Consider the following 25,628-nt stretch of genomic DNA (forward strand, 5'->3'; position numbering starts at 1 on the left):
TTGGGACTAAGTGACTAAAAATGGAAGAGTACAACAAAGAATTGTTGAACTCGATGATAGAAAGAACAGTAACAGGTGATCACATGACTTATTTGTAGTTATTCAAGGAATAAAATGTTTTTCAAAAATTCTTAAAGGTAGTTTTCTGATACCATTATCAAAATCATTTGGTTTTTTCAGCTCAAATTACTTGGTTGCAGTAAAACCATGCTAGTTGCTATTGGCATTCCTAGCCAGCTGCTGTTATATGTTCTCTTCATCCTAACAATGGGGCCTTTATTGCTTTTGGTTTGTACTGATCATACATCAAAAACCTTGAAATGTGTAAGGAAGAATAAGCAAAAGTGACAAAGGCAAATGAGTGTCCTGGAGTGAGTGAGGAAGCCCCTCTTGGCTAACTGGAAAATCCTAACCTGGCCTGTTGCTTATACACCAGAATTATCCTATTCTGTTCTGGAAAAGTAGCTACCAATGGCAAGATTTTACCATAGTAACTGATTGCCTCAGATAATTCTAAACTATGTTCTATCTTAATTACCTATATACTGGGCTAGTCAATTTCCAGTCTTCCAGAATAGATGAATACAATTTGATCTTACCTTTCATAAACCATTATTTTAATGATGGTGGTGAATTCCTTTACCTTTTTTTCCTCTGAGAACTCCATCCATAGTTATAACCATGGACTTTAATTCATTTGAGAATTAAATAACTTCACTCTAGAGAAAAACTATAAAGAACATTAATATTGAAATCAATTTGCTTCTAATTTCTTCATGCTGTTTGCTGTTTATTACTGCCCCTGTTGTTGCATATGAATAAAAGTGTACTCTCCCAAGTGGAGGTTTCTTTGAGTTATCAGAAGCCACATAAAAGCTTTGGTTAATTTCATGGGTCCACATTCTCTGCCTTTATGTACAATATTGAAGAGGTTCTTTTATTTTTACTTTTTATTTCATGAAACTGTGTCTTGTATTCTTCTCCTATAAAGACTTCTCTGTAACATGGGAAAACACCCTTGGGACATTTTGTTTAAAATGACATAATCCCTTGCTGGAGAATGTTCATTACATTTTAAGATACAGCAATCTGATAATTAGTAACTGATAATGAAGCAATTTATCAATACACTTCCTTTATTTATTTATTTTTGAGACTTCCAATAGTATTCCTAATCCTCAGTGCACCTCAGAACTGGGACATTATTTTGTTTTCTCCCAAGAAGCTAGGAGCATGTCAGTGTTGGATGCTGTCTGAAACAGTTGACTGTAGGTATAGAAGACAAGCCCCCCTCCACCCCACCCCGCATAGGCACCAGGACCTTGTATACTTAGAAAGCTCAGGCTTTATGTTGCTCTTGAGTGATTGCCACGCATGGGTTCCTTTGTTTGATTCTGTATTTCATCTTTACCCTGTATCTACTTCTGCAGTTCATTAAAAAGAAAGCCATGTAGATATTTAAAATTTAAGTTGATGGGTGAATTGTGCATTCTCTATACATCTTTAAATGCTCTTTTCTCACATAAAATAAGATAAATAGACACAAAAATTGATTTTTATATAGATGTTTCTTTTTTAGAAGAAAAAATATTAAACCACAGGAATACTGCTCTGTAGACTTGTGTACAAATTCAAATTAGTACTGTTTTCTCCCTCCATGTAATTAACAAGAAAAAGAAACATCAGAATTGCTTTCTCATCTAGTAGTTTCTCTGTCTCTAGAAACTTTACCACCACATACACACACACACGTCTTGTTCTCTCCTAACAATCTTTGAAAGCTTCAGTAAGATTAATAGTTATGCTTTAAAAGGGAGTTTTTATATTTCTTAATATAAAGTGTTAAGCCAGTTGTTATGATTTATATTTAACAATGTTGAAGAATAGACTTAGGTCTTTTCTCTAATTGAGAATAGCAGATAACTTTCCTATAACTATTTATGATAAAATCCACATATATTTGAGTTATATATTTATTCTCATATCTTATTTCATGTTTAAGATTATATTTTAATTGTGCTTAATAATTTGGTTTGGGAATCTGATTTTTACAGGAAAATGAATATAGTATTCTTCTGTCGCCTGTAGCCTGCTCATTGTAAATAATTTGATTTTGTTCTTTTAGTTAGAAATAAAAATAAAATTAAATGTCTTATGCATTTAGACAAAGTTAGTTTAAGAATACAGTGATCTTCCTGGGAGCTCAGTAGAATGTTCTTCAACTTAGGATGAGATATATGCATGCATATGAGTCCATCACAAAATTGCAAATATCATTAGATAAAAAAAGATAAATCTAGAGTACCTAACCTACTGAAACAAACATAGCTTAACAACACACTACACTGTAGAATATTGCTTGTTTGACCTTTGATTTTGTGACTAGCTGGCAAGTGCATCATGACAATATAACATATACCAATCATGGTGGTAAAGGTCAAATTTAAGATTCAAAATTGTAAAAATGGTTTCTACTGAATGTGTATCGCTTATATGCCACAGTGCAATTGAAAAGTACTTTTGCTGGGTGGTGGTGGTCCATGCCTTTAATCATAGCACTCAAGAGACAGAGGCAAGTGGATCTTTGTGAGTTCAAGGCAGCCTTGTGTACAGAGAGAGTTCCAGGACAGCCAGAGCTAAGCAGTGAAGCCCTGTCTAAAAAAAAAAAAAAAAAAAAAAAAACAAAAAAAAACAAACAGAAAGAAAGAAAGAAAAAGACAAAAAAAAGAAAAGTACTTTCAGTTTAATCAATCTAAATTGGGAGATGTTTGTAGTCCAAGCACTTAGCCACAGCAGTTTCAGATACCATTGCTTCTACTTAGAAACAAAATATAATCACATTGTGTTTACTGGTTTATTATTTATATTCTCATTTCTCTAAGTCTTCAATCCATTTGGCATTTCACTGGCAAGCAACCTGAATCTAGTACCCTGGATAGCTACTTATTTTACTACTGTGCCCTCTTCTCTTCCTCCTATTTACATCTCTCCGTAAACACTTGGTTTTATACTTGAAATGGTGGAAAGAATAATATAAATGAGTAGAGCACCCTGAAAAGAAAATGTGTGTTATTCACATATCTCATAAGTCAAATTTTATAAAGTTCCACTCAAAGACAAACTTTTAAGATCCCTCAAACAACATGATCAAGTGGAGAATCGTTTTTCACTGACAAGTTCTCTGGCTTGGGGGTTTTCTATTACTACCATCTATGGGAACAGAGCCATCTCTTTCATCTAGAATGTCTGTCCTTGGTGTTTTCTCTTTTCTCCACCTGTGGTAGTTATCCTTAATTGTGAACATGCTCAATAAGGTACACTCTGGGTTTCCTGATATGATTAAATCTTAGAGTCCTGACTTGATCAATGGACTTCATTTAAGATGGCATTATTGGGAGATGGTAGAAAGTAAGGAGGTGTGGCTGAAGAGATGACTCGGTGGTTTAAAGCACTTGTTGCTCTTGGAGAGGACAGAGGTTCTTGTGGTCAGAGATAAGCACAAGGGAAACTAGGAATGTTAAACATGTAGGTTTGTCTCTTCAAAGAGAGAGAGAGAGAGAGAGAGAGAGAGAGAGAGAGAGAGAGAGAGAGATAACCTGTTTTCTGCTCAGAAGACTGAGAGTGGAGATGTTTAATGGCCTAGTGACATTTGCACTGTGTGGCCCACACCATACTAGAACTTCCCCTAGAGTCTAGGGGGAAGGCCTAGACTCTTGTAGTGAGCTTGTTTTTCTCAGTCAATCTGTAGACTCTATCTTTATGGAAGATGTCACATGTAGTCAGTCTATAGAACCCATCTTCGTGTGAACTTTACAAAGAGTTTTAATGTAGTTATGTCTTAAGCTTTATTGTGTACATGGGATTAAATTAATTATCACCAGGAAATTTTTTCACCTAATTGTGCTGTTCTTAAATATGCATAAAATACAATACTTGGAGTCAGATATTTTGGTTTTTTGAGACATGGTTTCTCTGTGTAACAGTCCTGGCTGTCCTGGAACTCGCCTCATAGACCAGGCTGGCCTCGAACTCACAGAGATCAACATGCCTCTCTGTATGTACTGGGATTAAAGGCATGCACTACCACTACCCAGTCCTGGAATGGCTTTCATCTCATAGTATCTTCAAGTGTTTGGAGTCAGACTTTTGAAGTTTGAACCAACACCAGCTACTAAGTCATGCTGAACCAAACTTCTTTCTTATCTCACATGTATGGTTACTCTGCTGGCCTTGCTGATCACAGGGACACCCCGCCCCGCCACACACCCACACACACCCTCAATGACCCAGTTTCAATTCCCAGCTCCTACATGGTGGCTCCCAAACATCTGTAACTTCAGTTTCAGGGGATCTGATGCCCTCTTCTGACCTGTACATGTGCTGCATAGACATATATTCAGGTAAAACATTCATACACATAAAAAAATATGTAGTGGTAAAATATTCATACACATAAAAAATCTGTAGTGGCATTTCAGTTGTATTTTAATAAATAAAGCTTGCCTGAAGATCAGCGAATAAAACAGCCCCACTGGTCAGCCTTACTATCAGGTAGTGGTAACACACATCTTTAATCCTAGCCACACTAGTTGCCATAAAATCTGGGTGATACACCTTTAATCCCAGCCATAGAGAGGATTATAAAACGGGAGGAGACAGTTCACAGTCGCATTCTGAGATTGCTGAAGGCAGGATCACCATTTTGGACTGAGATTGAGGTAAGACCAGGGATCTTCAGGTTGAACCTCAATTTCTCTCTCTGAGTTTTTATTAATCATGCTTCAAAAATCTAAAAAAAAATAATTAAATAGAAAATAGGAGATGGCACCTGACTGGAGAAAGTTTGTAACTAGGGGCAGACCCTGGGAAGATGCCCCTTTTCTCTGACTGCTTTCTGGCAGCTGTGAGGTAGGACGTTCTGTTCCACCATAATCTTCTGCTGAAGAACTAGTCAAGGATCAACAGAACCAAGGATTGCTGACAAGCATCTTCAAAACTACAAACTGAAATAGCTTCCATCTCATGTTATCTTCAGTGTTTTGTCATATCAAGATAAAACTAAAATATTGCTTAAGGAATTGCCTACCCTGATCATAGTATGTAGCTCATTCAGTCTCTTTCATATACTTACTAGGTTTATTTTACTGTAAAGGAGTCTTAGAATGCAAATCATACAAAGAGGTATCACAGTCAACTAATGGAATTTTCTGTTACTCAGTTTGGCACAAGTTCAACACATGTCTCAGTGTTGTCTGTGTGTATTTTATGCTCTGTCCAGGCACAAGGTTTCCCCCCTGTTATTCCTTACCTGATCATTATACTCCCTATTACCTCTTAATACTTTTGTCCTAAAAAGTTTAGTCTAAAATTTCTCACATGTATTTTTCAAGTTTTATAAAGTTTCACTTATAAGCAAATAAATCACTAAGAAGAAAAGTTCTCCCCTCCCTTTCTCTCTCCTTCCCTTCTCTGCTCTGTACCTTTTCTTTCTCTCTTCACTTCCCCCATCTTTCCATTTCTCCCTCATTTTCTGATGTCTGAAGGTATCTTTTTTGTGTCTATATGCATTTGCTTTTGCTATGATGGCCATAGCAAGAATCTTACACAGCCTGTGAGTCTCAAGCAACAGAAATTTTTTTTCCTAAAGTCCTAGAGACTAGATACATAAGATCAAAAGATCATCAGAATTGGTTTTTGAGAGACTTCTCTCAGTGGCACACAGTAGTCACCTTTTTGTACCTCCACGTGATCACCTCTTGTCTGTGTATTCTGTGTCCTAGCCTCTTTTTACCAGAACCCAAGTCACTTTAAAGTAGGAAGCACCTTCTTTGAATTTGTTTCTTGTGTAAAGGCTTTATGTTCAAATACATTCAGACACACTGGAGATTTATGGTTTTAACACATAAATTTTCCCATAGCCGCCTTCTTTTCATAGTCCGTTGAATATAAATGCCTTCTTGGGTTCTCTGAATGTATTCTTTTTATCTGAGCATGAGTCTTACTTAACAGCACTGAGCTGTACCTCCAATATCTGCTAACACATGGTAGTTTCCTATTTTTGTCAGCATACTCAAGCTCTCCAATTTTCTCTCATACCCTCAGATTATCTGAAGGATCCTACATTTTTTTTAACAACTCCACCCCACTTCTATCAGCCCACTTGCTTGGCAAAGAATTTCAGCTGGCATACATGTTAGCAGAAAGTTCCAATTTACCTCAGTGCCTGCACCAGCGTGAGTTTTCTGCATAAACTTACTTAAGTACTGGATACTTCATAAAAACTCACCCCCGTTCCATTCTTTGCCTAAAAGAGAGGCAATGAATTGTACAAGTAAATGTCTTAGCACAATGTCCAGTGGAAGAAGAAAGCCTATGCTGTATTTTAACAGAATGAATATTTTAAGCAAGAACATGGTTTGGATAAAATGTTTTGCTCAATTTTAGGAAAGCCATTGCTTTAAAAGTTTGTGGCAGATGTTATCCACAAAAAGGGAGGTTTTGAAAAAGGATGTCTGATGGAGTAGGATCATCTGGGAACATTCAGAATTTATAATTTCAGGCTGCTGGCATTGCTGTGTGGAATCTGGTACTCATCTCTGCCTTACTTCCTGTCTCCTCCAGTTTTCTTTACATACTGCCTCCTATGTGCACCTTAAACAGGTTCTCTCCCACTAAGGGTCATCCCCAGTCCAGGGGGATAGCTCATCTAATAATCACTCCAAAGGGCAGAGAAAACTTCAGTCTCCTTATCCAAAGGATATCCCCTCACACCGTTCAGTGCAGCACTTTTACTCTCAGTCCACATCAGAATGCCATGTCTTCTGTAGAGTTCCTGGAGAAGACAGGGATTTTAGAGGCAGACCCATCAAGGTTTGATGTTGTCTCTAGTTCTTACTAACTAAGGGATCCTGAGAAAGTTACTGAATTTTCTTTAACATGATGAGTTCCTAATCTGTCATGAGCCAGCCACCTTTTTGGGGTGATTCCAGCCATGATCCTGGTCACGGTGGGTTCCTACGTTCCAGGGTAGGGGTGTGAGGATTAGAAACATTAGGTAGGAGAAACAGAAATAAGAAAGAAACACAGAGACACAGGATAGTACCGGGAGGGCAACTCAGCAGATCCTGGATGCTGAATTTTTGTTCTGAGTTCACCCGCATTTATTTTCCATACACTCTTATACCCCAATTAAAAAAAATGGTGGAAGAAGGCAAAAGATGACTTTAACATAATACAAAAGACAACCAGAACTGTTACTTGCTCCAATACTTGAAACATGAATCCAGAGTAAAAGTATTTGATGTTTGGGGCAGTGAGAACAGCCTAGACCAAGTATCCTTCAGGCAATCACTATCTAAGTCAAACCTCCTATTTCAAAAGAAGGAGCAGAAGTATGCTTGAATTCACTGACCTTCAGTCAGAATGGAGTGAATTTGCCTCTGTAGTCCATCTTAATGTCCAAAACACCAAGTAACAACACCGTAGGTCAGAATATCTTGTTTTGTAGCCACGCCTGTTATCAACAGCTTTGAAAGAGCAAAAATAAGCTCAAACTCTCTGACCTTCAGACATGATAGAATAGCTCACATTTTTGGGTTCCCACACTAATTGTGAAATATGGCCAATGCCAACCACACTGGAGATCATTAGAAATAATTAAGCAGATATGTGACTCAATTATTTTCCTACTTCTTACCATGACCATGTGATCAAGCAAATCCATGTATTTTTTAAGACCAGAGCATATGCTGTTCCCTCTGATAACCTAGACTTTTATTCTGACTCTGCTGTTCCTCCATGAGACCTCATGAGAGGATAAGAATGTATTTTCCTGAAGTAGTGTTAGTGGAATTCAAGTCTTAGTTTTCTACTTACCAGCTCTGGCAGGTCTCTTTGGTTCACCATTTCAGTATTCTCTTCTTTAAAAATGGTGATGATAAAGAAGATTGCTGTGCTGATTGCATGAGTGTTCTTTAGGCAAGAAGCATAGCAGAAAGAAGTGTATAGAATTTAGCATTTAATATTTCTTTTTTTTTTTTGCTTTTTTTTTTTTTTTGCTTTTTCGAGACAGGGTTTCTCTGTGGTTTTGGAGCCTGTCCTGGAACTAGCTCTTGTAGACCAGGCTGGTCTCGAACTCACAGAGATCCACCTGCCTCTGCCTCCCGAGTGCTGGGATTAAAGGCGTGCGCCACCATCGCCCGGCATTTAATATTTCTATAATAGTTTTGAGTCTGTCTCATTGCAAGTTCTATCTTGCCTCTCTTAGATTGTGTGTCTGATCTAACATCTACCATATTATATGTGTAAAGGAAGTACACCTACTAATTGTTTATACTTATTTACTTAATAAATTCCATTTGTAAGATATGAAGAATCTTGAGCTTCAGATTTTCCCTGAAAAGATTGATTGTTTGCCTTTTGATAAGATCAGGGGTAATTTTTCCTGAAAATTCTGATATGGATAATCAGGAAAACCCTCCTGTGTAATACTGAATGCCATTCTAGCTTTATTCACTGTAGAAAAGAGAAATAAAAATGAAATTAGACTCTGGAAATGTAACTCATTTGGCACATGAGTTAGCCTAATATACATGAGTCCCTGAGCTGGATCTCTACCACTAAATAAACCAGGAGTGGTGATTCATGCCTGTGATCCCAGCATGTGGGAATAGGGGCAGAAGAAGTTTCATGATGAGCTTGAAAATAGCCTAGGCTACATGATCCAAATTTAGTGGCTTTTGTTTCTTGAGTATGTATGTATGTACGTGTGTGTGTGTGTGTGTGTGTGTGTGTGTGTGCTCACACACATGCATGTGTAAGCCAAAAGACAACCTTGGTTATCATTTCTCAGGATCTAGCCACCATATGTTTTGAAATAGAGTCTTTCATTGGCCTGGAACTCAACAATTATGCTAGTTTGGTTAGCCAACAAACCCACTTGCCTCTACCCCCCAGCACTCAGATTGCAAGCATGCACCACTTAACCAACTTTTTTACATGGACTCTGGATAGTAAACCCAGGTCCTGATGTTTGCATATCAAGCATTTTACCAACTGAGCTGTCTCTCTAGTTCCTAATGATTTTTCCTTAAACTAATCCAGGACTTTATCATGACTAATTCTGTTGTAGAGTGAGATATTTACAGCAGTGAAAGTTATCTTAATGTTGATGCTAACACATAAAATGGCCTTATCACTGATTGAGACTGCAATATGGAAGGGTAATAATTTATATCATATGATAAGAATGCTACTTGAAAGAAAGCTGACTGTTGTTTACATACCAGTAATCATTTTATCTTTCACACCTTACCTTGCACTGAGCTGTGTCTTTTGTGTAGGACATGCTTTGTAGATAATGGCTTAAAAGAAGTTAAACCCAGTGGATTCAGTTTCAGAAATAGGGGTGTCTCCTAGAATAGCTGTATGACATAAGCTTCTGAGAGCCATGCTCCTAAGACTGGTCAAAGGCCAGCTTTGCTTCAGTGCCCCAGCCCTGACTCTGGCAGATAGTTTCCAGAGGTGTTAGTTGAACTTTGCTGAGCAGAGGGAGGGGTGATATCGATGACTCCCTGTGATACTTAGTACTTAGCCACATTTTGGATTTCTTCTTGCATGTTTGTCTTTCGAATGGTGTTTTTCCTAAGTCAGATACAAAACCAGCTGCACTCTGAACCCTCCACCCCATCACAAATGGTTTGCTACTCAATGACATGAAGTCACCAAAGAAAGTAGGAAGTACAGTGACTGTCATGTGGTAGTCGAGTTTTTCACAGAATCCTGTGCTTTGGGGCAGTATTATAAAAAAGGAGGCACATTACACATTCTGTCTCTCTGTGTGTGTCGTATATGTGCACATAGACATGCATGAAGCCAGAAGTGGATGTCGTGTGTCCTTGTCTATGATTCTGCAGATTTAAGATAGAGAATCTTGCTGGGCAGTGGTGACAGGGGCACACACCTTTAATCCCAGCACTCAGGAGGCCGAAGTGGGTAGATCTCTGAATTTGAGGCTAACCTGGTCAACAGAATGAATTCTGTGATATCCAGGGATACACACAGAAATCCTGTCTCATAAAGGGGGGGGGGGGAGGAATCTCAAAGCTCTTTCAGCACAACTGGATGACCAGTAAGTCTCCTGAATTACTGCCTTCCTGCCACACACACTCCACACTCACTCATTCATATCGCCTATGTCATGCTTTTTACATGGATACTGTGGACCAAACTCAGATCCTCATGTCTACTTAGCAAGCATTTCCATCCCACATACATCTCAGGTTTTGCCATGATTCAAACAGGGACCGATTGTTTTTTTCCCCCCTCCTCATTGACTCTCATGAATGAATTGCTTGTTGTGAAAGAAACAATACACTTTTAGGTCCCATATTACGAATGTATTGAGACTAAACAACTTCACCTAAAAGTATTTTTATCACTAAAACACTAGGGGAAGAAAGCTACCATGTTTTATTAAGCAGGGACTTTTCATTGTTAAAAGTGAGATGATTCCTTGAGAAGCCATATACACTGCCAAAGGGAATTATGACTGAGACATGTTTTGGGGGAATAGATGCCAATGCCCATCTCACCTGATGATTATCGTTCTAATGTTTTCCATTAGCTACTTTCAGCTCAGGAAATAGATTAGACCCTTAATGGCCTATGCAACCAGGAAATGAGCAACATATTCATAGATTCTACTAGTGAATTTGAAATAAAACTTCCTGCCTTTTAAAAATGAAGACTCCTGTCTGGAGAGATGGTTCATTGGTTAAGCACACTTGCTGCTTTTTCAGAAAACCCTAATTCAGTTTCCAGCACCCACAAAAGGCAGCTCACAACCATCTGTAACTCCAACTCCAAGGGATCCAACACCTTTGGTCTCCACATGTGGGAGTATGCATACCTACACATAACTAAAAATAAAAAATAAGGCTTCTAAAGATTGAAATACTCAGTGTAAGGGCACCCCTCACCCCAACATGTTATAAAAGAATTTATTTTTCTTTCTTAGTCCAGCCCTTTTTTCTAGAATACTTTCCTCACAATAGTTAAAATAAAAGAATATAAATATAAAATCACATTTTTAAAGAAAGCCTGATTTTATGTATGAAGTATAAGGTGTCAACTTTCCATTGAGCCTAGACCTTATGTTCTGTGGTAGTAGAGAACAGCCCATATTGCTTCATTCTGAAGTGTAAAGGAAGTATGACCCAGGACAGCTATGTGGAGACTCTGATGGCCCCATTGGGGCAATCTTAGTCTCAACTTATTTTGCACCAAGTGTTTAGCTGTGCTCTGTGGAGTAACTGTAGGAACAACATTAAGAATAACTGTCTTATACACAATCCAAAAGTAAGTCATACTTTTAGCTTTCCTTGGGGCCTTATGTGCCTGAAAGACTTAAGTTCCCATCTGAAGTTTGCCAAAGCAGCTCTGTGACTTGGAAACTGATACAAGCAGTTGAACTAGAAGATGTCAGAGGGTTTTTCCAGCTCTTTTATCACAGTGGTATAAATTTCATCAGTCGTTTCTTCAATTCCCAGATTCTGCTTCCACAGCCTTGTTTTCTATACCTAATACAAAACTCTTGAGAAAGAAAAGATTTAAATGATAATAAGGTTTTAAAAAGAATCAAAGTCCTTGGAAAACACAGGATTCAAAAGGAATTTTTTTGAAAAGGTGTTTGGGGTCTGGTCTCCCTTACCCCACCCCCACCCCCACTGTGTGTGTGTGTGTGTGTGTGTGTGTGTGTGTGTGTATGTAGACATATACATATATTTTCATTATATGTAAAATTTTTATATTATTGTTATAGCCCATTGATAAAAATTGTGATAGGTTGTGAAAATAAGGGTCATTAAAGCCATGTGCCTGTATGTATATCATTATTACTGCTTGTCAATTCTGACTTTCACTCTTACCAAGACAGTTAGATCTTCACAACAAAATTTGGTTTGGTTAGAGGCATTATTATGACTATGGGTGTTGTTCTTAATTCTGCGGGTTAGATGGTAGAGAAGTTACGCGAGGAAGAAGACACAGACACGCGGCGGTCCCACGTGGGTGCACTTTAATGGGGGAGGAGTAACAGACAGGTAGGGGGCGTGCAGACACGGTAGGAAAGGCGGGGAAGAAAAGAGGAAGAGAGAGAGAGGCTCGTGGCGGCCCTGCTTTTTAACGGGGAATGCAAAAGTTTCTGGGAATTGTGTTCCGCGCTTGCGTGCACTGGAGTCCAGGGGAACGCTGGGAGTTGTAGTGTTGCAAGAGAACAACAATGGGTAAACAAAGTGGAAAAGCATCCAAAACATCCCACCATCTAGTAACAAGTGCCCCATCTAAATAGTTCAGTTTGAATAATTTGAGTGTGGCTGGTGACTTAGCTCTGCAGACGAGCTAAGTGTGAAGCGCCAAGTTTGATTCCCAGCACCATATACACAGATTGAATAATTCTTTCATAAATAGCAATTCTTACATAGCAGTGTGTTTTAAAGTGGTGTCAAAGTAAGTGTAAGTAGACTTGGCTTCTCTCCCATACTGCTGTCTTAAAGTAAAACACTGATGTGGTGTATTATTACAGAACACAAGCCCAATTATATCCCAGAAACAAAACACGTCTTTCTCTCCCGTGATGATGCTCTTCATGTAGGACACTTTCCTGCGATCATTTGTAACAGCTGGCTTCAGCTAATTTCTTCATTACATTTTATTCAGTGTAGACTTTAAAAATACTTGAGTACTGGTGACCCTGGTTTCCCATACTTGTAACTCTAACTGTTCTGGAGGCTGAGGTAGAAAGATGGTGTAACCTCAAGACCAGCCTGGGAAACTTAGTGATACCATGTCTTAAAATCTTAAAAAGAAAAGAAAAAGAAATAAAGAAAAGAGAAATGGTTTGAGGATGTAACTCAATACCTGTCTTTTATGCTTAGTACCCTGGGTTCAATCCCCACTATTTGCATAGGGGTAGGAGAGCATGAGAAAGAATTCATTTAGTGATTAGGGAGGTTGGTAATTGTTCCCTGGTACCGTTTATATGATTTACAGTATAATAATAAAAAGTGAAATAGTTAGGCATAATGGCACATGCCTGTAATTCCAGCACTTGGGAGACTGAGGCAGGAGGATTGTGAGGTCAAGGCCGACAACCTGGCATATGGAGTTTTCATACCAACTTGAGGGCAGTCCATCGCATGACCATGTTTCATTCAAAAAGGGGAAGAGGAGGGCTGGGAAGGTAGCTCATTGGGTAAGCACTTGTCATGCAAGCACAAGGACTTGCGTTTGGATTCTAGGAACTCACATACAGCTGGACAGTAGCACTGTAATCCCATTGCTCCTTTGGTGAGATCAGAGGCAAAAACAGGAGAAGCCCAGCTCTCAGGCAGCTCACCTGGTGCACTCAGCACTGATCAAGAGACCTTGTTCAGTAGAAGATGAAGACTGGCACCCAGTGTTGTTTTGTGATCTTCATACATGTGTTGTGGCATGCCTGTATTTATTCACACATATAAATACAAACATGCATGCATGGCAAAAACAATATCTATTTTCTGACAATTTTAACATACAGTGTAGTTCCAATGATAATCACCATACTGTACTCAGAATTGAACCATTCAGTTTTGCATAATGGCATGTGCCTACAATGGGATGTAGAAGCAGGCTACGTTATAACTGAGAATTTGTGCCCTTTGGTCAATATCTCCCTATTGCCCCCTACCCTCAAAATCTGGCAACCAGACTTCTATGAATTTGATATTCTTACACTGTACATTTGTACATGTAATTGATATCGGAAAGCATTTTTTTTCATTGTGGTAGCTTATTTCATTTGGTATAATTTCCTCCAGGGTCATCTAGTTTCATTTCAAATGGCAAAATTTTCTTTTTTATAAATTAGTATCCCATTTACATATATAAATATATACACCACATGTCTTGTATGTACCCACCCATTAACTGACACGTAAGTTAATTCTTGGCTATTGTGAATAATGCTTCAATGAATTTAAAAGTATGGATATCCCTTCAAGATAATGAGATCACAGGGTATGAGTGGGAGGAGCATGTCTTTAATCCCAGCACTGGGGAAGTAGATCTCTGAGAGAGTTCAAGTCCAGCCTAGTCTACATAGTAAGGTCCAGGCTAGCCAATGCTAAATAGTGAGACCCCCATATCAAAATGATAAAGGAAGGAAAGAAGGAGGGAGGAAGGGAGGGGGGAGGGAGGGAAGGAGGGAGAAAAGGAGGGAGAGAGAGAGAGGGAGGAATGAAGGAAGAAAAATAAAAGAACAAAAACAAAACTTCACTAAGTAAAGGATGCTGGCTTCCTCAGGAATGGGATTGTAAGACCAAAGAACATTTCTCTCTCTTTTTTTTAAAGATTTATTTATTTATTATGTATACAGTATTCTGCCTACACATATCCTACAGGCAAGTAGAGGGCATCAGATCTCATCAAAGATGGTTATGAGCCATCATGTGGTTGCTGGGAATTGAACTCAGGACCTCTGGAAGAGCAGTCAGTGCTCTTAACTTCTGAGCCACCTGTCCAGCCCAGAACATTTCTCTTAATAACTTTTTTGAGGAATCTTCATGCTGTTTTCTGTAATGATTGTGAAGATTTACAAACCAACAATGTATAAGGTTCTATTTTCCCCACACCGTCACCAATGTTTGTCCTTTTTTGCTGGTTTTTGAGACTCACTATGTAGTTTTGATTGTCCTAGAACTCAGAAATTCTCCTGTCTCTGAGTGTTGGGAGACATGCTGGCTCTCCTTGGCTTTTTTTTTTTCCAACAGTAACTGTTCTTACATCAGTAGTTGTTGATTTTGACTTCCATTTCTCTGTGATTCCCTGTTCTTTGGGAAAGTGTCTGTGTATATTCTTTGCCATTTTTCCAGTAGAGTCATTCTGTTTGTGTGCTTGTTTGCTATTGAATTGTTCATGTTTCTGATGTATTTTGATTAATAACCTCTCATTAGATACATGATTTGAAAATATTTTTCCCATCCCCTTACTTCTTTTCATCTTGTTAATTATTTCTCCTGCTCTTGTTCTTAAAAAATATCCCTTGAGTCCCCCGCCCCGCAGCAAACTCTGGCGGGTCCCAGCAGTGCCGGGCGCCGGCTCTAGGGTCCGGCAACCGAGAGCAAGCGGCTACAGCTTCTCACCAGCGGGAGGGCACGCACGCGGTGGGTCAGACATACAAACACAGAAAATAGCCATAAATGTTTATTAAAGAGGGGGAGAGAGAGGAAGAGGGGGGGGGAGAGGAGGAGAGAGGCAAAGCCCCGTGTGAGAGGGAAAGCAGGAAGAGAGCGATGGCGGGGCGGAGGTCAGGAGTTAAAAGGAGTGGGCGTGGCTAGGGCAGGGACCAAAAGAACAACACCTGCTGTGTAGAAGCTTTCTAGTTGGGTGTTGTCCAATTTTTTTATTATTATTTTTACTTTATGTTGTCCAAGAAAAGAGGGGGGTTGGGAGGTGGGGACAGAACCAGTGTGAAGAACTTCATCCCAGTATTTTCTGTCACAAGCTTTGTGATTCAAAAGTTTAACTAATAATCTTTAATCCATTTCAAACTAATTTTTATGATTTATTTTATTTTATGTGAATGAGCATTTTTCCTGAATGTATATATGTGTCTGGTGCCCTGAGAGATCAGAAAAAGGTATCAGATTCCCTGGAACTTGAGTTACAGACATTTGTTAGGTACCATGTGCATAGTGGGAACTGAACCTGTTCCTCTGCAAAAGCAGCAAGTGGTATTCTTGACCAGAGAGTTAATTTTTATGATGGTGTACAAGTCTACATTTACTTTCTTGCACATGTATGTCTAGTTTTCCTAGCACTTATGGGAAGGGACTGTCCTTCCCTATTGTGTATTGAAGATACAGTAGTTCCTGTGCTACGTTATGGAGCTATAGTTGTGTCTTCATTTACAGTAGTATTCATTTTACATGTGGGGTTTTTTTTGTTTTGTTTTTTTGCCTGCATGTATTTCTGTATCTGGAGCCCAAAGAGGCTAGATGCAGATGTTGCATATCCTGAACTATTGACAGTTATGAGTCACCATGCCGATGCTGGGAGTCAAAACTGGGTGCCCTGGAAGAGCAGCCAGTGTTCTTAACTGCTGAGCCAGTTAAGTACACTGGGTGCCCTGGAAGAGCAGCCAGTGTTCTTAACTGCTGAGCCAGTTAAGTACAAACCAAGGCTGTAGCACACACTGAAACTGATATGGTTGAGGACTCTTTGAGAAGGGTATCCATGGAGATCATGGTCAGTAGTAGTTAGTAGAGTGTCTTGATCTAAGTTAGTTTGAGGTATTCAGTGTAACCAAGCTTTGAGAATAAGGTATTTTGATCACTATTTCAATAAAATTATAATCTTGATTTGCTGAGGAAGCATCTCATTTGCTACCAGTTGAAAACCTCATGCTTTTCGACTTTAACTAAGCCACTAAACTTAGAGCCCAGTTTCTAAGTTAATGCTTTGTTCTTTTCTGCTATTCCTTACTTTTTCATTAAATTTGTCTTTTCTGGGAAGCCTGATAATTCCATGCACTTTAGCCCTATAAAAGGGAATTTTGCTTACTGACTAATAGGTCTATACCATTGGTAAACTTGGAAAGTCTTGGAAAACTTCTTTATTTGATATTTATATCTTTATCATGTATTAATCATCAGAATCAAGAAGAAATTGTTTCGCTTTTCATTTCTTCTAATTTCTGATTTTTCTTGGTAACTAATTTATAAGTTGATTATTTGTATCAAACCAAACAATCCGAAAGGAAGCATATAAAATGTGATCATCTCCTTTCTCCTTTCAGCTTTGCTTTCCTTCTTTCCTAGTACAGCCTAGGTGGAATATGCTGAGTAAGGAAACACTAACTCATTATAAATAGGATTGTCTAGTTTTGTTGTCAAGTGCTAAGCTACTTTGTTGATAGAAGACATATATTAAGAGAGAATTAGTGATTAAATTGAAGTAATGGCTGTTTGCTTGTATTCTATTCAGCAGAAGTATCTCAGTGTTTAGTCTTAGGCAGCTGTGGGGCTATTGCTGTGTATTCTTTCAGGCTTCAGGAGCCAAGGCTTGTTTACCTGTCAGAGGGTCAGGTCCTCCCACTGTTCACTACAAAGCAAAGCATTATCTAAATCTTAATTCTGTTTCCTCATTCTGCTTCTATTCAATAGCCCAGCAGTAAAAACAAGATCTCATCAAGTTTGCTCACTACTCCCTCTGTCTTCTTCGATTTTTGACAAGTTCAAGATGGCTAGTATGAATTTTTTTGTTATTTATTTTTTTTTCAAGACAGGGTTTCTCTATGTAACAGCCCTGGCTGTCCTGGAACTCACTTTGTAGTGCGACCTCAAACTCATGGAGAGTCCATGCTTCTGTTGCCTGAGTGCTGGGATTAAAGACATGCACTACCACTGCCTGGTTTAGTATGGAAATATTAAATTGACCTATTAAATGTTAAATAAGTTTAGTATAGAAATATTAAATAGAGCACAAGCCATCTCTATTCATAGTGCTAAGGGGTCTCCTTTGAACTTTTGGTTCAGAATCAAGCTCCTTCACAAAATGGATGTTTCACAATTGTATTTTACAATTCAAGTGATTATATTCAGGGGATTCAGGTGTTTATAGCTTATTTTCTTTAATGGGAAAAGCTCCTGGATATCATTTTGCTTAGCAGTCAGTTACCTTCAACACATATAAGAGGTAGGTTTTTCTTTTTAATGGAATGCACACAGTAAGACATTATCCTAACAAACACACAAAAGTATGTGTTTTTTAAAGCAATATTAAATTATTGGTAGCTTCAGTAATTTTAAATAATAGAATAGTTTATATATGATTAGCTAATAAAGGACTAATTTATAAACTGCAATCTTTAAGGCCATAAACTGTGTGCACATCTCATTTATATTGCCAACCCTGTGTAAAAGAACCGTGGTTGGAGTTAAGCTTAAAGGCATGTTTTTAAAATACTATCTGATAGAAATGCAATGGATGAGCTAGGCGTGTAGCTCAGTGAGTGACAGAATGTTTGCCTAGTGTGCATGACATCTTCGGTTTGATACCCAGCTCTGAAAAAAAGAAAAGCAAAAATAAATAAATAAATAAATGCATATGTGCTTAAGAGTTTACAACAAAAATAATCTTTTAGGAAATAATTATGCTTAAAAGAGATGAACAGAGTTTTTTATTAAAAAGTAAGCAGATGTCTTAACCTACTAATGTTCAAACAGTTCAAATTTCCTTTTTCTCATCTCTATATCATACCCTTATCCATCTGTATAAATTTCAGCATTGGGCATCATGGCACATGCCTATAATTCCAGTTCTTGGGAAATGAAGGTAGGAGAACCAGAAATTCAAATCCAGCCTTAGATACTTCGGGTACATGCATGCATGTAGTATACATGAACTCAGACAGACAGACAGATACACACACACACACACACACAAATAAAAGCTAAAAAATAAATATTTTAAAAATACATATTATTTTTCCTAGCCCATTAGGCAATTGACTGACTCTGTTGTTCGGTTCGGTTTGGTTTGGTTTTTGGTTTTAATTTTCCAAGGCAGGGTTCCTCTGTGTAGCCCTGTCTGTTTTAGAACTAGCTTGGTAGACCAGGCTGGCCTTAACTCAGAGATCCACTTGCCCATTTTTGTTTGTTTGTTTCATTTTGTTTTTGTTTTGTTCTGTTTTAACACTACCAACAGACCATTCAGAGTATCTACCTCAGTCATAATGCTTTCTACTACAACACAGACTGATGGCTTGTCTTCATCAGTAACGAGAGGAAATGGATAGCTTGTCTGCAGTTTTCTCTTTGTACTTAACAATGTCGTATACATAATACTGTTGGACACATGTGTTTTCAGTTCACATTTTAAGTATAGAATGATATAGTAAAAGCAAAATAATAAGAGAAGAGAAATACATAATGCAGTTTTGGAAATGCAAACATTTGTTTCAAAAAGTGGACTATTGAAAAGTGAATCAAGGGATGGAGAGATGGCTCAGCAAAAAGTTAAATACTCTCGTTGCTCTTGCAGAGAGCCCAGATTCAGTTACCAGCACCCACATGGTGGTTCCATGGCCATCCATAATTCCAGTTCCAAGGGATTCAGTGCCATCTTCTGACCTGTGCAGGTACCAAGCACACATGTAGTGCACATGCATATATGCAGGCAAAATACTTACATATAAAATAAAAGTAACACATATTAATTTTTTTCTGAGACTTGATTTTTTTATTTAACAGCTCTGGCTGTCTTGGAACTCACTTTGTAGACCAGGCTGACAGAGATCTACCTGCCTTGCCTCCTGCTGGAATTAAACACATGTGCCACCACGCCCAGCTCAACTAATTACTTTTAAGTGAATTGAAACAAACAGTAGTGACTAGAGAGATGCCTTGATGATTAATAACACTAACTGTTCTTCCAGTGGATCTGGTTTCTATTCCCAATACCCACATGTAGCTCACAAGCACCTGAAGCTCCAATTCTAGAGGACCTGTCACCTCTTCTGGCCTCGTTGGCTATGAGGTGTGCATATGATGCCCAGATATACATGCAAGCAAATAACATTCAAAAACTGTTTGATTTTTAAAGAGAGATTTGATAATGATAATAACAATAAAAAAGACAAAACAAAACATACTAACAAAAACCCCTAGTATGATTGTGCATGCCTTTAATACCAGCACTCTGGAGGCAGTGGCAGGAAGCCTGCCAGCTGATCCCTATAGCAGGTTCTAGGCCAGGACTACATAGTGAAACTCTGTCTCAAAAACGAGACAACGCCCCCCCCCCCCAATGAACAAACAAAAAACAGGTACAAACTGAATGTATCTAACTTCTTCAGTCTTGCACTTGTGATGAACCTGATACAGACAGGAAAAACCCTGAACTTTTCCAGTCATTCTTCAGTTCTCATCCAGACTCTGACTTACTGATGATACAACTCAAACTACTTGACCTCTTAAGGCAGGTAGCCTCTTAAAGTGAGGATAATATATACTGCCTCATGTATTGTGTGACAGTGAGCAGAGTTCATGTCACTCACTGCAGTGCGCCAGGCCCATAGTTAAATGTTTTACTTCTCCCTTCCCTCCAGGTACCCCTAACCCCAACTCCTTGTTTTGTTGTTCAGTGCCAAGCTTCAGGAAAATCTGCAACTCCAAATTATCTCACAGGATGTTTCTTCTGACTCTAAGATACAAATGAACAGTGGAAAGCCTTATTACAATGCAATTATAAAGAAGGATGATTTATTTCCACATGATAGCTCATAGTAATAGTGTTTTGTTGATCAGGTTATAACAGATGAATATCATTATGCAGCAGATGCTCTCTTTGTTCCTTGTTCTTGTCACAATTGCTCAATTTAATAAAAGGTAATTGATTAAATTTCTGTTTGTCTTGTAGTCAGGAAACTAGAGAAGATAAGGAACAATGGGAGACTGATTCTCACTGCACTGTTACCTTCCACCACCTCTCATGTGTGTCAGTCATTGCTAACAGGGTTCATGTCACTTGTCAGAATGCTCTCAGACACTACAGTGGCTACAAGGAGTATGTTTCTCAAGGTGAGCTGGTGTAGGATTGCTATACAACACCTTTTTAAATTATTGTATCTTTCACATCATGCCTCCTGATTCCGCCTATCTCCCCCCCGACACACACACACTCCAAAGAAAAATAAAACAACATAAAATTTAAGAGAAAAAGGAGGAAAGGAAGAAGGAGGAAATCTCAGTATGGAAGCTACAGTGTGACACAGTGAGTTACACAGTAAACCCCTGATGTGGGATTCCCCTCTGTATGCTGTGAATACTATTGGTTAATAAAGAAACTGGCTTGGCCTGATAGGGTAGAACATAGCTAGGCAGGGAAAACTAAACTGAATGCTGGGAGAAAGAAGGGCAGAGTCCAGAGAAGCCATGTAGCCCCATCAAAGACAGAAGCTGAAACTTTTCCTGGTAAGCCCCAGCCTTGTGGCGATATATAGATTAATGAAGATGGGTTAAATTAATATATAAGAGTTAGCCAATAAGAAGTTAGAGCTAATGGGCCAAGCAGTGATTAATTAATACAGTTTCTGTGTGGTTTTTTCAGGAGTCTGGGAATCCGGGAAAAGAACAACTGGCCTCCTCACAACAAAGACCTTTATCTGTACATTTTTACATGCATGTGTTCATGGCAAAGAATCATTGGGACCTCCTGTCTTTGTCACCAGGGTGAACTCTTCAGCATTGCCCTGGCTAGTTCATCCCTTGCAGCAAGGGAGGAGCAGCTCTCCCACGTTCACATTCTCAGGGTGGGTTCTCCACACCTACACCTACCTTCAGGGCCAGGTCTACCGTGTTGCTGTGAAGTATAGGGGCCACTCTCCCAAGTGCTGCAGCCAATGAGGGGCAGGAACAACTTTCCTTCTCTTATGACCTCAGGGTCAGCTCTTCCACCTGCCTCAGGTATTGATGGGGGTTGGACATCTCTTCCCTGCCCATGCTGGCCACAGACAAATGCATAATGGGGGTAATTCTCCCATGCTCACAACTTCAGGGTTGGCTCACCCACACCTCCACCAACAGGGTTGACTCTTGTGATGCCCAGGCGAGCTGCATACAGCACCTTTTATTTGTCATCTAGGATCTTTTTCTTTGTTTAATTTTTAAAATGAATATCTATAAATTGCATTAATTATATTAATGGATAAAATGTAATATACATTGTATGTTGTTTTGTTTTGAAATTCTGGTCTCACTACGACTAGTCTGGCTTTGGTTCCAAATCCAGCTGGCCTAGAATTCATTATATAGACCAGCATATGTCTCATGGAGATATATCTACCTGCTTCTGCTCCCTGAGTATTGGAATTAAAGGTGTGCACCACTATAGCCAGCTACATTGTATAATTTCTAAATTAAGTTAAATATATGATCTCCTTAGATATTTATTATTCCTATTTTAAAATACCTTTATATATATGGGTGTTTTGCTTGCATGTATCTGTATGCGACCTACACAGAAGTCAAAATAGGGCATTGGATCCCCAGTAACTAGAGTTCTAGATAGCTGTGAACCTCCATGTGGATTCTGAGAATTAAAGCCAGGGTCTCTGGAGGAGTAACCAGTGATAACTGCTGATCCATCTCCCCATTGCCCTATTTATCTCAGTATTTTATGGTGACAATATTTGAAATCTTTACTTTTTGAAATACACAGTAAATAATTATCTATTGTCACTCTATAATATAGTAGCCAGTATATCTGACTTTTACCTTACTGTGACTTAGTGTCCTTTGAGCAATCTTTCCTAAACCCTCTTCACTCACTGTCCCCAGGCTCTGATAACCACCATTCTCCTCTCAGCTTTCATGAGAACAGATTTTGTGGATTCAACATACAAGTAAGATCACATAGGTACTTTGTCTTTCTGTACCTGGCTTGTTTATTTAGCCTAGTGATATCCAGTCCCTGCTTTGTGATCACAAATAACAGATTTATCTCTTTTTATGACTGATTATTATTCCATTGTGCCTGTGGCTTACATTTTTTTATTCACGCATCTGTTGGAAATCTCTCAGTAGTATGAACATTTAAACATTTTTATTCTTGTAACCCAAGAAAGCTAGAGGTCTTTAATTTTTTTCATCAATGTTTTAGAGTTTTCATTATAGAGCTTTTTTGCTTCTTTGATTAACTTTACTTCTAGGTATGGTATGATATTTTATTGTATTACATTGCATTATATTGTTTAATAGTATCCTAGCTAGAATTTTTCTTCCTATGATAAAAACACATGACCAAACTCAACTTGGGGAGGAAAGGGTTTTTTTTCAGCTTACACAGCCAGGTCATACTCCTTTACAAAGGGAAATCAGGGAAGGTACTCAAGGCAGAAACCCAGAAGCAGGAGTTGAAGCAGAGGCCATGGAGGAGACTGTTACTGATTTGTTCCCTCATGGCATACTTAGCCTTCTTTCTCATACAACTCAGGACTACCTGCCTAGGGTGGCATCTTCCACAATAGGCTGGGCCATCCTACATTAATCATTAATCAAGAAAATGGCCAACAGGCTTTGCCTTCAGGCTAATCTTGTGGAAAACCTTCTCTAATATGAGGTTCGTTCCTTCTCAGATATCTCTAACTTGTATCCAGTTAACAAAAAAAAAAGCTAGCCAATATACATAATCACCATAAGTGAGATAGCTTTCTTCATCTCCATTGAGCATAACTCACTATTGGTACCTATAGCAATATATATATATATATATATATATATATATATATATATATATAGTTTGTCTTGGGGGTTTGTTTTGGAGTTTGGTTTAGGAAGCGAGCCATCCAGGCTGCAAGAGAACCAGAGACCGGTGAGCACCCAATGAAGCCCCCCATGTTCCCTAGACCAACTCCTTCCAGTCTTGTGGGGGGAAAAAGCTGATGCAGTACTTCACATCACTTAAAGTGGTTTGTTTGGGCTACTAGTAAAGCTTATGAAATCATTGACTGCTTTAGAAATTAAGGTAAAATCATTTGTAGGTAGAATTTAGTTGTACTCTGCTCAAAGAGCCATGATGGGTCTGAAATAACCTTCATTTGGAAAAATAGCAAATATTAATGAATACCTAGGGTCACTTAACATAATCGGTGTGGGTTAGATCAAGTTTAATTTGAATGCATTTGCTGTGGATTTTAATGTTTTAATTGAGGCAGAAAGCCGAATTATTAGGGACATTCTTTCCTCCCTTGCACTCTATCTCACCCTTTCTTTGTGGTAAGATGCAAATGAACAGTAGGATAGCCAGGGAGCCTGTCAGGCAGGTATTTATGTCCATCTGGTTTTCTTTTCTCACTAATGCCATGGGCTTGTTTTTTTATGTTTGCTGAGGTTTTAGATTTGCTCAGCAGTGGTTTTAGATTTGCTTAGCAGTTGTTAGCAAAGATAGGAAAGATAATGTGCTGAATGGCTGGAATTCAACACAAGAATAATGGTTTTCTTTTTTTTTGCATAATTTTAAGGAGAACTAAGGTTTTTCTTCCCTTTGTTCTTGTACTTTTCCACTCAGCGTCAGTGGACTAATTGAAATTACTAGTTCTCTAGGAAGCTCTCTTGTTTCTTCCTAGTGTTTCCTCATTCACATTGTTTTGTAGCTTTTGTTCTGGACTTGCAGCACTTGAGATTTTTGATGTTCACTAAGTATAGATAGAAATAATGGGTTTTGATGTTTAACAAGAATTCATCATTTTACCTCTGTTTTTCTATATCAGCCCTGCGGAGTTTTGTGGTTTGGGAGATTCCTTATCATTAAGTCCGGAACACCTAAAGCGTGTTTATGCCCTGTTGAAACCAGGTGTGAGGGTCACTAAGCAGGAGCAGCAGTTTTCTTCAGGGCATTGCATGTGCACATGAACACTCAAACCTCTGCTCTCTGGGCCATATTTCTGCCTGGGTTATTTTGTTCTCCTTTCCATTTGACCTGATTTAATGGCCGTCATGGTGATCATGTGCAGCAGGTAGACCCTGACACAGGGAAGAGTCTTTGCAGGACTCTCACCACTCAGGAGGTGAGAGAACTTTCTTCTGAGTTGGGATCATTTTTAATATATTTGCTTCTTGGTGAATGACAAAGTTCTGTTCTCACAATACGACTCTTGCTGCACTGTGTTTGGAGAGAACACAGACAACAAAAAGGTCATCAGAGTCAGGTTTTTCCTACTTTTCATTTTGGCTGTTCCTGTTTCTGAATGTATCTTTTCAGAACAGATGCTCTTGGAAGGCCAGGTTATTCAACTCAATCTTATTTAGTGGGAAAGAAGTGTGGTTTTGTATAAAAAGCATAGTTTTAGAACTATGACTTGGGGGGGATAACAGTCCTTAGAACAAATGATCCTCCTCAGTGCACCATCTTCAAACCATTCCAGATTCAAATCTGTGCTATGTATATATGCATGGAGAAATATCTTTACATACATCTGGGGGAGTATGAAAGTAGAAAGGACTATGAGAAAGAGGGAGATTTTAAGGGAGAGAGAAGGATAGAGAAAAAGGATGATAATGAAATATGAAAGCAAACAGTGGGAAAAAAAGAGACCAGCAAAGGCCTGGCAGGGGTGGTGTGGTTGGTAGTGGGGGAGGGGCATAATTAAAAATAAAGCATAATGGCATATGTATTGAAAACCATAATGAAAATCTTTGTTTTTTGTGTTAATTAAAAAAAGTTTGGTGATTAAATTTAGTCTTTTAAAATTATTAAAACGTTTGGAAAAAATTCAGATTATCTATTTTAGTTACTCTGGCTCTAAGCAGAAAGTCTCTGAACGCATCAAAATTGCTTTTTCATTGAATCCCCTTTTCATGGTACAAAGACTTGATATTAGAAAACATCAAGTTAGCTACAGAGTAGACTGCATTAATTGAAACACATAAAAACTCTGGGGACTTTCTTAAAATCTAGATTTCATGTTACCCCTAGTTTTTTACTCTGTAGAGATTAAAAGGGCATTTGCTCTTTGAAATTCCCCTCTTAGCCCTTTAAGTGCAAAAAAACAAGACACATTGCTTTTGCTTTTCCTTACTGGGGAAACTACT

At 38.6% G+C, this 25,628-nt stretch overlaps 1 protein-coding gene across 5 annotated transcripts in view; it reads left to right on the forward strand.

Annotated features, from left to right (window-relative positions):
* Rabgap1l (RAB GTPase activating protein 1 like) overlaps positions 1–25,628 on the forward strand; it is a 615,176-nt gene that overhangs the window by 489,145 nt on the left and 100,403 nt on the right. The gene's annotated exons all lie outside the window — the stretch shown is intronic.

The sequence above is a fragment of the Microtus oregoni genome, unplaced genomic scaffold (assembly GCF_018167655.1).
Source record: "Microtus oregoni isolate MIOR12 unplaced genomic scaffold, Mior012 000013F_ref0000133, whole genome shotgun sequence".
NCBI lineage: Eukaryota > Metazoa > Chordata > Mammalia > Rodentia > Cricetidae > Microtus > Microtus oregoni.